This window comes from Emys orbicularis, chromosome 6 (assembly GCF_028017835.1).
Source record: "Emys orbicularis isolate rEmyOrb1 chromosome 6, rEmyOrb1.hap1, whole genome shotgun sequence".
Taxonomy (NCBI): Eukaryota; Metazoa; Chordata; order Testudines; family Emydidae; genus Emys; species Emys orbicularis.
In genome coordinates, this window is record NC_088688.1 from 26,292,501 (window position 1) to 26,307,430 (window position 14,930).

Here is a 14,930-nt window from a genome sequence, read left to right on the forward strand (position 1 = left end):
ATTTGTCCATGCCCCCCTTACTGCACAGCTGACTCAGCAAAGAAGCTTGGGTTGAAGGCAGAGCTGGGAGCAGAACCAGGGATGGGGAAGGAGCTGAGGTTAAACAGAGAGCTGGCCTGGGGGCAGAGAGGGAATGAGGGCAGAAAGGGGCTGGAGGCGGGATAGAGCTGTGGCTGGGGCCAAAGCTGGGCTGGGCACGGATCAGGGGTTGAAGTGGAGCTGGGGCTGGGCTAGGGGCAGAGCTGGACTGATTGGTACTCCCTCCCCACCCCCCATGAGGGCTGGCCCAGGCCCTGCCACGTACCCCCCCCCATCCTTCTGCCACATCCCCCCCAAAGGGGGCATGCCCCACAGTTTGGGAACTACTGCTGTATTGGATGTAGTAACTGCTTAGTTTTTTAGGATTTTAAAGCTATTGTATAAAATACCATTTGGCCTTTGGAATGTATGGTTAAATTAAGGTTTGGTGGTCTCCAATATTAATATTCATAATTCTGAATATTACTGATAATTCCAACAAATGGTGAATCATGTGCTAAGCCCCATTACCTCAATACTCTCCTACTGAAGGCAGAAGAGGATGCACTGTTCAAGGTAGCACCCCACATCCTACAGCAAAGAGAAGGGCATAACACAATCTGGGTCAAGCTACCTTTGCATTGGTGCATATCACACCTACCTCCATGCTGAAGTAGTGAAACGGTATGTTATATGCCAGGCCCTATTGCCTCAACCTCAAAAGCATTGGGGAAAAGGGTGTATTGCATGCGGGCGCTGTTACCTCCATATTAAAGGGGGTGTTACATTGTAGTGTTGAATATGAGGGGATGCAATGTCCCATCCCCCCCGCATCGAGGGCCCCTCGCCCCAGCTCACTCGCCTCGCGAGTTGTCCTCACAGACGGGGGCGCAGCGCGCGGAGACGTCCTGTGGTCCCGGAGCGGTAACGGCCGCGGGGCCCGGGGGGGGGGGGGGAGGGGCTGTCCGGGCGCTAGCAGCACAGAGCGAGCCGGCCAGCCTCGGCCCAAGTCCCCACAGCGGCCCAATCCCGCGGAACGAGCAGAGCGCTGCCCGTCCCACACTCACCGCGCTTCTGCCCCGCACAGCGGCTGCGCTACGGGCCCGGCTACAGCGGCGTCCGCCCCCGCCCAATTGCCGGCTGCGTCCAGAGCGAGAGCCGGGAGCTGAGGGGACTGGAGTGCGCAGCTGCGGGCGCGCGGGGAGGGGAGTGACTCCCTCCCAACTCCTCGTTTGGGTCTGGCGCCCGTTGGGCCCCGTCCGAGCAGCGCGACCGAGGCTGCTGCCCCCACGACCCCAAGCTGGATGCGCTCCCTCAGGGGCCTGTGCTGAGAAATCGGGGCCCGCCGAGGACTAGTACGAGCGGCGCACGTCCGCGGGAGCAGGCCCGGAGCGTAGCGGTGCACAAGCCCCAGCGTCCTTCCCCTCAGCTGGACGTTAAACAGCCATGTAAACAAACGCGCCACACAACCGGTAGCTCCTCAGATATAAACCTTGCAGCAACCCCTCCCCTGCTTTTCATCTATTGACATTGGCTGGTGCGTAGTTGCTGGGCCTGGAACAATGTGTACAGTGGGGGTGTTGATAGCTATTGTATTGAACAAAACTCTAAACCGGCTATGTGATGGAAACTACTTCAAATCAGGAGGTCCTGCTTCACCCCGAGCACCTCTAATTCCAGCATCTATGGGCTAGTGTATTTGCAACAGCAGACTTGGTTTACCTTAGCCTATTTGCAAGCGTTTTGCTCTGAGTCTGAAGTAAAAGGTATGAAAGAAAAATCATTCAACCAGTTGTTTTCCTGTTTTAGTTACAAGCTATATTTTTGAAGTTATAATCAATAGTATAATAGGATGAGATCTACCAATGTAGAAAGCTACCCACAGTCTGCATTTTCCTTTTTGTATAATATCACATACAGATGATTAAATATTATGACATACTATACTTTAGATAAGAGAAGGAAGCTCATATGCAGCATATTGGAGTTGCAGCTAGCAAGGGATGTGAAGGGTAACAAGAAGGATTTCTACAGGTATGTTAGCAACAAGAAGAAGGTCAGGGAAAATGTGGGACCCTTCCTGAATGGGGGAGTCAACCTAGTGACAGATGATGTGGAAAAAGTACTCAATACTTTTTTTGCTTCGGTCTTCACAGACAAGGTCAGCTCCCAGACTGAGCTGCCCTCAGTGGTGAAAGAACAAGTTAAGGACTATTCAGGGATTTCCCTACACCCCCCTGAATTTCCCCAACACCCCCCCCCCGTTTTGTGAAGTAGTTACATGCAGTGTTGCCAATTTAGTGATTGTTTGGACATTTGAATTGAAATTGAAACATTAATACACACTTTAAAAGCATATAAAGTGTATGATAAAATACGTGTATCTGAAAAAGTATAATAGATTTGAAAAGTATGAACATAGACTAGTTTCCTTATACAGGTTTTGTTTTTATGACAATGTCAGTGCATTCATTTCGGTGATGTTTGCCAATCTAATAATTTCAAATTATGATTTGTTAGCAAAGTCTAAATGAGCTCTCCTGACAGTTAGTGATGAGCTGGGGGCTGGGAGGAAAGGCTTCAGGACCAGATTGTATTTACATTCACACCTAATCTACCTAGGTATCCAGCAAACAGAACTGTGTTGCCCAAGTGATAGATTTTGGCTGGGGTTGGGTTACAAATCACTTGAATGAGGGGGAATGAAATGTTGTTGTTCTTATTGTATGAGTAAAGGGCAGTAGAACTGTACTTAGCCTGTGCTGATTGAGGGCATCAACAGAGAGCGTGGGGACAGGTGTTTTGCTTGATGGTCTGCCTGAGTCACAAGTACTATTTGACCTGCCCCTCTCCACTGTTTAAAGACAGAGCTGATTAGGCTCCATAGATAGTCTTTTGTTTTGTTAGTGACCACTACCGCTGAAATCACTGATAATCAGGTCTAAGTGCTTAGACCTGCTGTGGGACAGTGTTTCTGTGGAAGAGACAGCCCAGTCTGCACTAGCAGGGAGGTTCCCCCACTGAGAGCTCAGCTGAAATCACTGAGAGCTGGGTGGAACCTCAAGAGACCAACTCACAGAGGTCACACAGTGGCAGGTGGGAGCAGAAGGTGACAGCGCAGGGCCATTGGCAACAGAGCAATGGAGTGAACAGTGACCAGAGCAAAAGGTGAGTAGCTGGAGGAACGAGCAAGGTGCCTTCTTGCCCCCCACCTGGGAGGTGAACTCATGTGAAAGCACCTCTGAAATCTGAGTCTCCACTGACCAAGGACAACACCGGTGAGTGTTAATGAGGCTGTTAAGAATGCTGGAGACCCAACACAGTTCTCATGAAGAAACATGGCTGTGGCATCATACTTCCTATTTAAGCAAGAGATACCACACACTACAAACTGGAGGCCAATGTTAAGTGCATTGTCACTTGTTCATCCTGAAGTTGAACGCTGGTTCCAAACAAGACCAGCAAATGCTCACTATCTTTCTGCAAGAAACTCAACTGACTGGGTAGAAGCATGTGGTGCAACAGTGAAAGACTCAACAGTTGAAAAAGTGAAGAACTCTCTCATCACATTCAAAAAATTTGCATACATGGCTGATGAATGCACCGATGCAAATGGGCATCAAGTATTAAGTCATTGGGTATGTTATCTTGATGTCAGTGGCAGGCCAGTAGATGCATTTCTAGATGTTCAAGTTATAGAATACACCTTGGCTGCATCTGTGACAACCCACATCTTAGAGTTAAATGCTTGTCAACTGGACCCCAAACATGGCTGCTTGTGCATTTGATGGAGCTGCAAACTTCTCTGGAAGACATGGTGGAGTACAAGCTTTGCTCAGAGAAAAGTGTAACCATAATCTCTCCTATACACACTGCAGAGGCCATCTACTCCAACTAGTGCTAGTAGAAGCTGCAGACTCTTTAAATTTATAGCTTTTTAAATGTCTTTTGATGTCTTCATTATATTCTTTTTTCAGCAAGAGTCCAAAAAGACTGAATATCTTGAAAAATGTAGAAGATCAAATTAGTGCAACCTGGGAAAACCCTCTGGCTTTCTCATGAGCGATCCTTGGCTGTTGTCTTAAAATTACTCCAGCCATTATTAACTGACTTTGGAAAGTATCTACCAAGATGGGATGGATCTAAGTAGTGAGGCTGGTGGATTACTTTTGCTACTACATTCAGAGAAGACTATTGCCATTCTCTCTCTTGTAAGTCTACTGTTGAAACCACTTGGGTCATAAAACAATGCCATCCAGGCATCTGCTACCACAGTAGTAGATCTTTGTCCAGCAATAGAAGCTACATTTGGATCAATCAGAGAGCTATTCATTGAAAAAGTACTGGAAGAAGCAAAGACTTCAGTCCAGAAGTTGACTAATGAAGGCATTTATATTGAATCCTTAAGTGAAGAGGACAAGAAGTGTTTGTTAAGACAACTGAAAGTACACAGACTTGATTCTTAAAAATCTACAACAGTGACTTCTAGATTCTACTCAACCTCTACATAGCTTTTACAGATCCCTGTCCTATAAAACACCGTCAGTTGAGTGGAGTAAGGTACTACCAGCAATGGGGCTGCCACGTGCTCAGGACAGAATAGAGAATTTGAACACAGAGTGGAATATCATACGACGAATTAATGAAAATTTGACTTCAACTTCTTTTTTATCATCACTAGTGGCTTGACCCAATCTTTGCTATGTTTTCTGGGATGAAAGAAGTAGGAATTCATCTCTTGCTACTCCCAGTCACAACAGCTACAGTTAAGTGTTCTTTTTCATCATTGAATAGAATTTTGTGTTCTGAAAGAAGTCGCCTTCTGCCTGATCATGTGAATGAACTAATGAACATATCAATTGAAGGAATGGAAGTACCGGACACATGAGAAGCCACCAAAGATGAACAGAGTGCATTCAAGAAGTTCATTAATAGAGTTGTGCAAAATTTATAACAAGAAACCAAGAAGGATGTAGACGCAGTGCTTCATAGAAGGCTTAAGAAGCCAACTTTAATTTATGGGATGATTTTAAAACATGAGTTAAATCTAATAAAATGATCATGAAACATTTTTTCGGTTTTTACTATGGTGCCATACAGCCCCCCTTCACCCTCACGGTCTTACCCCTCATCGGCCCTGACACACAAACACACACCCATTTCAATTCCTGGGGGAAAAGCTGGACGTGCACAAGTCCATAGGTCTGGATCTAATGCATCCGAGGGTGCTGAGGGAGTTGGCTGATGTGATTGCAGAACCATTGGCCATTATCTTTGAAAACTTGTGGTGATTGGTGGAGGTGCCGACGATTGGAAAAAGGCAAATATAGTGCCCATCTTTTAAAAAGGGAAGAAGGAGAATCCAGGGAACTATAGACCGGTCAGCCTCACCTCAGTCCCTGGAAAAATCATGGAGCGGGTCCTCAAGGAATCCATTTTGAAGCGCTTGTAGGAGAGGAAGGTGATCAGAACAGTCAACGTGGATTCACCAAGGGCAATCTGACCAGTCATGCCAGATCAACCTGATTGCCTTCGATGATGAGATAACTGATGCTGTTTGTGACGGGTTCAGTCACAGAGACCCCCTTGGGACTGTCCCCTGATGTGCTGGAATTACCTCTGAGCCTGTTTTCCTTGCCAGCTTGGGACTCCAGAACCCTGCCTTGTTGAGCCAGACACGCTAGCCTGCTGCAACACAGACCCAGGTCTGGTTAACACCCCAAAAACTGCAGACTTTAACCAAAAACTGCTCTGGAGGTTACCTGACTCCAGCACCCAGACACCCAGTTCCCAATGGGATCCAAACCCCAAATACACCCGTTTTACTCTGTATAAAGCTTATACAGGGTAAACTCATAAATTGTCCGCCCTGTATAAAACGGATAGAGATCTGCACAGCTGTTTGCTCCCCCAGGTATTAATCACTTACTCTGGGCTAATTAATAAACAAAAGTTATTTTATTAAGTATAAAAAGTAGGATTTAAGTGGTTTCAAATAATAACAGACAGAACAAAGTAGGTTACCAAGAAAAATAAAATAAAACACGCAAGCCTAAGCTTAATACATTAAGAAACTGTTTACAGGTAAATCTCACTCTCAGAGATGTTCCAATAAGCTTCTTTCACAGACTAGACTCCTTCCTAGTCTGGGCCCAATCCTTTCCCCTGGTACAGTCCTTGTTAGTTCCAACAGGCATCTGAGGTTAAAAGCAGGGGCTTTCTTATGACTAGGACCCTCTTTGTTATGTTCCACCCCCTTTTATAGCTTTGGCACAAGGCGGGAATCTTTTGTCTCTCTAGGTCCCCACCCCTCCTTCTAAATGGAAAAACACCAGGTTTAAGATGGATTCCAGTTCAGATGACATGATCACATGTCGCCGTAAGACCTCCTTCTTCATTACCTAGGAGCCGGCCGACATGTACACAGGAAGGCTTGCAGGTAAACAAACCCATTCATAGTACATTGATTCTGAAGCACCCTTAATGGCTTCCACTTAATATGTTTACATCAGTAATACAAGTTTATATCTTATTCTCCTAACTCCAGACATAGAAATAATCCATACAAACAAATGGGATGAACACACTCAGTAGATTATAACCTTTGTAATGATACCTTACAAGAGATCTTTTGCATAAAGGTTACATTATATTCACATTCAAAGCATATTTTCATAAAACATTATGGAGTGCAACGTCACGGTGTGGATATGGGGAAAGCAGCAGACGTGATATATCTTTACTTTAGCAAAGCTTTCGATATGGTCTCTCACAGTATTCTTCACAGCAAGTTAAAAAAGTATGGATTGGATGAATGGACTATAATGTGGATAGAAAGCTGCCTAGATCATCAGGCTCAACAGGTAGTGATCAATGGCTCGATGTCTAGTTGGCAGCCAGTATCAAGTGGAGTGCCCCAGGGATCGGTCCTGGGGCCGGTTTTGTTTAACATCTTCATTAATGATCTGGATGATGGGATGGATTGCATCCTCAGCAAGTTCGTGGATGACACTAAGCTGGGGGGTGGGAGAGGTAGATATGCTGGAGGGTAGGGATAGGGTCCAGAGTGACTTAAGCAAATTGGAGAATAGGGCCAAAAGAAATCTGATTAGGTTCAACAAGGACAAGTTCAGAGTCCTGCAATTAGGACAGAAGAATCCCATGCACTGCTACAGGCTGGGGACTGACTGGCTAAGCAGCAGTTCTGCAGAAAAGGACCTGGAGATTACAGTGGATGAGAAGCTGGATATGAGTCAGCAGTGTGCCCTTGTTGCCAAGAAGGCTAACGGCATATTAGGCTGCATTAGTAGGACCATTGCCAGCAGATCGAGGGAAGTGATTATTCCCCTCTATTTGGCACTGGTGAGGCCACATCTGAAGTATTGTGTCCAGTTTTGGGCCCCCCACTACAGAAAGGATGTGGACAAATTGGAGAGAGTCCAACGGAGAGCAACAAAAATGATTAGGGGTTGAGACACATGACTTATGAGGAGAGGCTGAGGGAAGTGGGCTTATTTAGTCTGCAGAAGAGAAGAGTGACAGGGCATTTGATAGCAGCCTTCAACTACCTGAAGGGGGATTCCAAAGAGGATGGAGCTAGGCTATTCTCAGTGGTGGCATATGACAGACCAAAGAGCAAAGGTCTCAAGTTGTAGTGGGGAGGTCTAGGTTGGATATTAGGAACAACTATTTCACTAGGAAGGTGGTGAAGCACTGGAATAGGTTACCTAGGGTGGTGGTGGAATCTCCATCTGTCAGGCTCTACCCCCTCCCCCAAATCTGAACTTTGGAGTACAGATGTGGGGACCTGCATGAGAGACCCCCTAAGCTTATCTTCTACCAGCTTAGGTTAAAACTCTTCCAAGGCACAGTCTTCTGCCTTGGACAGATATTGCTGCCACCACCAAGTGATTTTCACAAATATTATGGGAAGGGTCACTTGGAAACCCTATCCCCCCAAAATATCTCACCAAGCCTCTTCACCCCCTTTCCTGGGGAGGCTTGAGAATAAAATACCAACCAGTTGCCTTAGCAATGTGAGCACAGACCAACCCCTTGTCTAAGGACTTTGGAATTAAAGGATTCTTTTAAAAAAGGTAACTTTTATTTAAAAAGGAAGAAACACATCTGAAAACTCCGGCTTTAAGGATTAAACAACAAAAATAACTTTCTTGGGGTTCAGCTTAAAGGTTACAAGCAAAACAAAAGCACCTGGGGTTAGCACAGAGGAATCTACAAACCAAAACAACCAAAAAGTTCCTAATTGCATCTGTCCTAACTTTTCCTGTGCTACTTACATATCTGGGGTTCCAAATGAGTTTCTAGGTATGATGCTGATGATTTTCCCATACCTGGCTTAAAGCTTACAGCTTGTTGCTTCCTTCCCCTCTCTCCAGCCCAAGAGACAAAACAAACAAACAAACAAACCCCACACCCAGCAGTTTTTCCAATTTGAAAGGGTACAGCCTCCCTATTGGTTTGCTGGTCAGGTGCCAACTCAGGTTAAGCTTCTCTTAACTCTTTACAGTTAAGGCAATTAGGGTACAGTTGCTAAGGAGGATTCTATAGCTACTGGCTGGGTGCCCATAAAAGGGAGCTACCCCCCCCTCATTTATCACACCATCCTTAGAGGTTTTTAAGGACGACTTGACAGGGCCCTGGCTGGGATGATTTATTTGGGGTTGGTCCTGCTTTGAGCAGGGGGTTGGACTAGATGACCTCCTGAGGTCTCTTCTAACCCATATCTTCTATGATTCTATGAATCCTCGCCCACCAGTGGTCTCTATGATTCCATCACCCTTCTCTGGGCTTCCCTCTAGGACACATCTCCGTATGCACCCTAGAGTGAGGTCGTGAGATCTGTCCCTTGTTCATCTACAACCTGCTGGTAGCCAACAACCTGGACAGTTTTCTCACCCTATACTTCCCTCCCTTCCTGGGGAAATGCTGCCTTTAGCTACTGGGTGGGAGCTGGTCTCAACCACACCCACACCTAGAAGCATACAGTTTCCCACTGCTGCAGAGCAATTAAAGATACTCTCTCCCATTCCTTCAGCAGTTTCTGAGACTTTACCCTTCTCCTCTGGGGTTTCAGCATGATATTCCTCCTTCCTGCAGGCAGACCCCTTGACAGCCCGAGTTACATGGAAAAAAATTATTTCCCAGCAATAAAGCTATTGGGTTATTATCAACCGCTGCTGCAAATAAGACAGCTTCCAAACCCTCAGTTTCTATGTGCACTTTATCCAAAGGCACAAGGATTTTGTAACCTCCTGTTATAAAAGCTCTGCCATCTGTCCTGGCAGTATGTCACTTTCCTGTACAACACTTCTTTTAACCATAGAAATTTCTGCCCCGGTGTCTTCCCACCCAAGGTGTTCTCTGCCATTAATTTTGACAGCCTTTAGGTGCTTCATGCCTGGCTGGGCAGAGGCTACTTTTACAAACTCTGTATAAGTAGCAATTGCCTGAGGTGCCTCTGTGCTCAGGGTAGCAGCATTCCCATGAGTTTCTTGCTGCGTGTTCCCTCCCAGTACAGGACATTCATTCCTCAGGTGCACAGTGGAATTACAGTGATAGCGGCTTTTGGGATCCTCTGTTTTTACAGAGAATTTGGGATGGGGAATAGAGGAATGGTTTGGGGGAGGTGAGCGCCCAGCCTCCCATCCACCCTCCTTCTTCCCAGGGATAAAATGGGGACCCTGCTTGCCACCAGGTTTAAACCTGTCTGTGGTTTGTTTGCAATAGATGCTTGAGTTCGCTCAAATTCGTCAGCTAGAGTGGCCATTTCCTCCACAGTTTTCACCTTTTTGTCCCATAAACACCGTTTTACATCATCTTTACATATACTCAGTGAAGGGTTAAAATCCATGTGCATTTTATATAACAACCTGGTATATGGATTGTGCCAGCTCTTTTCCAGACCCAAAGTCCAGAGTATGGTCAAGAGACCAGAGGCCTAGCAAATAGTGATCAGCTAAGAGAAAGCTGGGGTAAACAGATAATCTTGTTTTGCTAAAATAAGACTAGTCTGCAAATTGCTAGGTGTTGGAGCTAAGAACTAAATAATTGTGCCTTATCCAATGTTTCAAATTGAACAAAGGATCCCTATTCCTATTGTCTTAGTTTCTTCTGTAGGGAAACATTCTTCCAACAGATCCAGCCTTGAGTTTATGAAAAGTTGGCACATGTCATTATAAGATATGGCATCCTTCCACCTCCCCTTCCCAGGGACCAATGCCTTGCCTTAAGACACACAGAAGACAATCTTTATTGCCATATACTTTCACTGTTTCTTTGCTTTAACCCCTAGGAATGTACCTGTTGGACAATCAAAGGAGTTGCTCCATTCCTATGGACCCCAAATCAGAATTCAACATATATATTTTATATTAATAACATTCTATCAAAGTATTAATTAAATGTTAACTTGCTAACTTGAGAACTGGGCAGAGACATTATGTAACCTGTTAACCATTGGCTAATGTGCTATCTTGTCTTGCTGCAAAACCTATCCCGGGGTATGGAACTGCCTACCCCGTCACTTTCCTCCGCCCATAGAAAATCTATATAGTCTATTGTAATCAATTGATTGATAGTATCTCTGAGCCTAATAAGCAAGGTGACACTCCACCAGCGCTGTGTGTAATAAACTCCTATGCTTGACCTCTACACGGTGTGGATTTATGTCCTTCAGTTTGGGGGCTCGGCCGGGATACAAGTTTGTGAACTGTCTGAGGATCTGAGACTGAAATCCAAAAGAGGTGAGTATGTTTACTTTACCACCTCAGTAGGCCAGGGATAGAAGTCTCTCATCCCCTTTCAGACACATCTTGTTTCCTTTTTTAATTTGTGTGAAGGAACCTAGACATGTGTAGTCCAAGCAGAGGGGTTAAATAAGGGTACCACTTGGAAGGGAAGACTTGTGCAAGAGGGTCATGTACTGTTTAAACAACTAAGGGGTGTGTTACGGAGGACTTGGATAAATCACCAGCAAGCGATTGGCGGTGAGTTAAGCTCAGGATTGGCTGGGTACGCAAGCGGTAGGCAGTGCAAACTGGTGGTCCATTTCCTCATTGCACGTAACATTGCAAGTCCTAAGGGAGTGCCCCCCCCAGGCATGTGACGTACATGCTTTCGAATAGCACAAAGTCTCCAACCAATAAGGCTGGCAATTGTGTGTAACTTAAGACCGCGCGGTATTCAAAAAAAAGGGGGGAGACATCCTCATAAAACTCAAGGCTGTGGAGAGTTAAGACCATAGCATAAAAAAGGGGGAAAAGTAACTCCTCATCAAGGCTGACAGGCTGTGGAAATTGAAACTACGGCATTTAGGAGGGGAAAACGTAAGTTCCCCACAAGGTCAGCAGCCGGGGTGACTAAAAACCCATGGCGTCAAAAGGAGAGGCGATAATTAGTCCTCCAGAGTCCTTGGAATATAAACATGTCAAAACTCGGCAGGCAGCAGCTAAAAAAGCAAACTACTCTGCGGCCGGACCAGAGGCAGATCTGGTTACTCGGTGGAATAATCAGAAAAGTGACAAAACAGACAAAGCAGTAATAGTTTTATTGGATATTCTCAACATAAAGGAAAAAGAAAATGTAACAAAGATTTGAAAACCAAGCTCTGAAAGATAAGAGCCTGTGCTCTAAAATATGTAACTGTCTGAAAATTGAAAAGATCCCAGAGCAAAAGAATCACCATTCCTGGGACACACCTCCAGATTGGGAGGGGGAGAGCACACTCCTGGCATTTGTCAGCCAACTGCTCCACCGATTAACTATCTGTGGGAAAACTCAGCAGCAGAAAGCAAAGGGGAGGAATCAGAACCCCCTCCATACATTTCTTCGCATGACAGGCCAAATTTGAGCACCCACAGAGATAATAAAGGAGCACCACAGGGATTAATTGCCCCAGGGGAGCAAGTACAGCGTATGGCTCCAATCAAAACACAGTTAAGGAGGTTCAGAAACGTTAATGCGGAGGGTGAACCAGTAAGGGGACTTAGAACCGAAACAACTGAAATTTACCATTCCTTCACCACCCAGGAAAAACAGGCACTACTGTCTGATTTACCCGAACTCAAGCGTGATAACAAGAATACTGAGTTCTGGGACGAGCTGGATGGCCTGACTGAAATACATGGCCTCCATAGGAAGGACGTTCACATCCTTGTCAAGTGCAAGTGCCCCAGGGATATGTGGGAGAACCTAGATAATAAATGGAAGACAGGGCGCTGGGCTGAAGATCGTACCCCCAACCCAGCGGGAGGGGATCAGGCTGAAGAACCAGCAGGAATCCCAAACCCAGAGGCAGGCACTGTAACAGAATTCAGGAATGCACTATCTGTTGTTCTAGAAGTCCAGACCACTAACTGGGGGGCTCTGCAGTCTGTGGTTCAGCAGAAGGGGGAGTCTGCCATGTCCTATGCTGAAAAGAAATGGAATGCATTCCGAGCTTATTCAGGTCTGGAGAATATAACATCCCGAGACCATGATGTATTCCTTCAAATCCTAAAGGAAGGGCTGTCTGCAGATCACCAAGCAGTCCTGGCATTAGGCATCTCAGTGGGAGAGACATACTCATCGGTAATGAAATGGGCCACAGAAGTAGAAGACAGAAAAAAGAGGAAGGTAGCAGCAACCACACTCTCTGAGGAAATTGTAGCGGTGCATGCAGTTAAAACCACTACCTGCTTCACGTGCAATAAGCCTGGACATCTGGCACGTGACTGTAAAACTAAAATAAAAACATGCAGTAATTGTAAAAGGAGCTTGGGGGAATAATCAGCCCCAGAGCTAGCTGCATTGAATGTGCTGGAGGGTCCAAACAGGAAAGATCATCTCAAAATATAGCCATGATTGCCAGTAATAGGGTAATAATACCAGAGTGGGGGGGACGTCCAGTAGAAACACTGTGTTCCCTTCACCCTGAAATGTGGGCAACAGATAAACAAGATTGTGGGCTAGTAAACATGAAGCCTATATCTGTAGAAGGACCAACTCACAAAGCCCACAGGCAGTACCCAATTAAACCGGAAGCCTTAGAGGCAGTTAAAGATATAGTCACTAATTTGGAATCTAGAGGGGTAATCAGAAAAACCACTTCCACAACTAACTTCCCAATTTGGCCCGTCAGGAAGCCAGATGGGACCTGGAGGTTAACTATAGGCTACACCCACCTTAACCGGGTGACTCCAAAGGCACATCCTATTGTGGCAAGTCCTGCCACTATTCTTAATTTGCTAACACCAGGACACTCAGTATTTTCAGTCCTTGATGTAGCTAATGGATTTTGGAGTATTCCCCTTGCAAAAGAGAGTCAGGAGAAATTTGCATTTACAGTAGGAGACTAGCAGTACACTTGGACCCGAATACCTCAGGGGTACCATAATTCTCCCTCAATATTCCACAGGGCAATGGCAGAAGTAATAGCACGAGTGCCTTTGGAAGGGGATACTGTGATACTGCAGTATGTAGATGATTTGCTAATTGCCAGTGCAAATGAAATGGACCATTTAAAAACCCTAAACAGACTGTTCATATATCTTCGCGAGGCAGGATTTAAATTAAGCCTGAAGAAAGCTCAATTGCAACAGCAGCAGGTTTTATACCTAGGGCATAACATCTCAGAGGGAGAAAAAGCACTCACAGTAGACAGAAAGCAGGGATTAGAGAGTTAAAAAAACCACGGACAGGTAAGGAAGTCCGGAAGGTCCTGGGACTCCTTAATTTCTGTAGAACCTATATACCAGAGTACTCAGAGATGGTGGAACCAATTCAAAACCTCACTAGAGGGGGAAAGCCTGCAAATGAGTTAGTAATGTGGGGCACAGAACAAGAGGAGGCATTTATAAAAATAAAACGGGCTTTAGCCTCCGCCCCCAGCCTGGGCTTACCTGATATGGGAAAGCCGTTCCACCTTTACTGCAGCCACAGCGGGACCCAGTACTCAGCTGTACTAACCCAGCTGCACGGAGACAGACAGCATCTGGTAGCATACCTATCTACCATAAGACCCCCTGTATCCCAGGGATTACCGGAGTGCGTAGCAGCTCTAGATTGTACTACGTGGGCTGTGAAAGCTTGTGAATCATACACTCTCATGGGGAAATTAGTGCTTCATACACCCCATACACTTATTGATCTCCTTAATACCGGGCGACTAAGATCTGTAACAGATGCCCGCAGGAGTCAGTGGGAATTAACATTGTGCTTGCAAAACCCTAACTTCTCCATAGTAAGAGACAAGGAAATAAATGTAGCCGAATGTCTGAACATAGAGGGAGAGGTACACGAATGTCTTATAATAGAGAAGAGGAAGTGTTGGGAAGAATTAAAGAAGAACCATTAGAGAATCCAGATATAGTTTTGTATGTACATGGATCAAGAAAGTATGAAAATGGAGTGCCACACACTGGATGGGCAGTGGTACTCAGTGATAGGACAGTGATAGCATCAGGTAAGATGGAAGGATCAAAGTCAGCACAAGAAGTGGAGCTAACAGCCCTCACAGAAGCTTTGAGAGTGGCAGAAGGCTAGAAGCTCACTGTATACACAGACAGCAGATATGCATTTGGAGTAGTGCATGACTACATGGACGTGTGATCACGCAGAGGTTTTATAACAACAACTGGCAAGCCAATTAATAATATGGAAGCAGTTCGAAGACTAACAAAAGCTGCCAAACTACCATCAGAACTAGTAGTAGTAAAGATAAAAGCACACAATAAGATCTCAAGTGAGGAACAAAAAGGAAATTATTGGGCAGATAAACGTGCCAAAGAAATTGCACAAGCAAGTCCTATTAAGGTTTGTGCAGCTAGAGTGCCAGAAGAAGAAATGAATTTAAAAAAGCTATATGCAACCATAAGCCCAGAAGAGAAAAGTAAATTGGAAAAACAAGGCGGTGT

General features: G+C 45.5%; 1 long non-coding RNA gene across 1 annotated transcript; it reads left to right on the forward strand.

The window, feature by feature from the left end:
* Positions 1–1,262: 1,262 nt before the first annotated feature.
* On the forward strand, positions 1,263–10,681 carry LOC135880554 (uncharacterized). The gene is made up of 3 exons (XR_010561492.1): positions 1,263–1,784; positions 6,319–6,457; positions 10,331–10,681. It is a non-coding gene; the product is annotated as an uncharacterized LOC135880554 (long non-coding RNA).
* Positions 10,682–14,930: the final 4,249 nt, after the last annotated feature.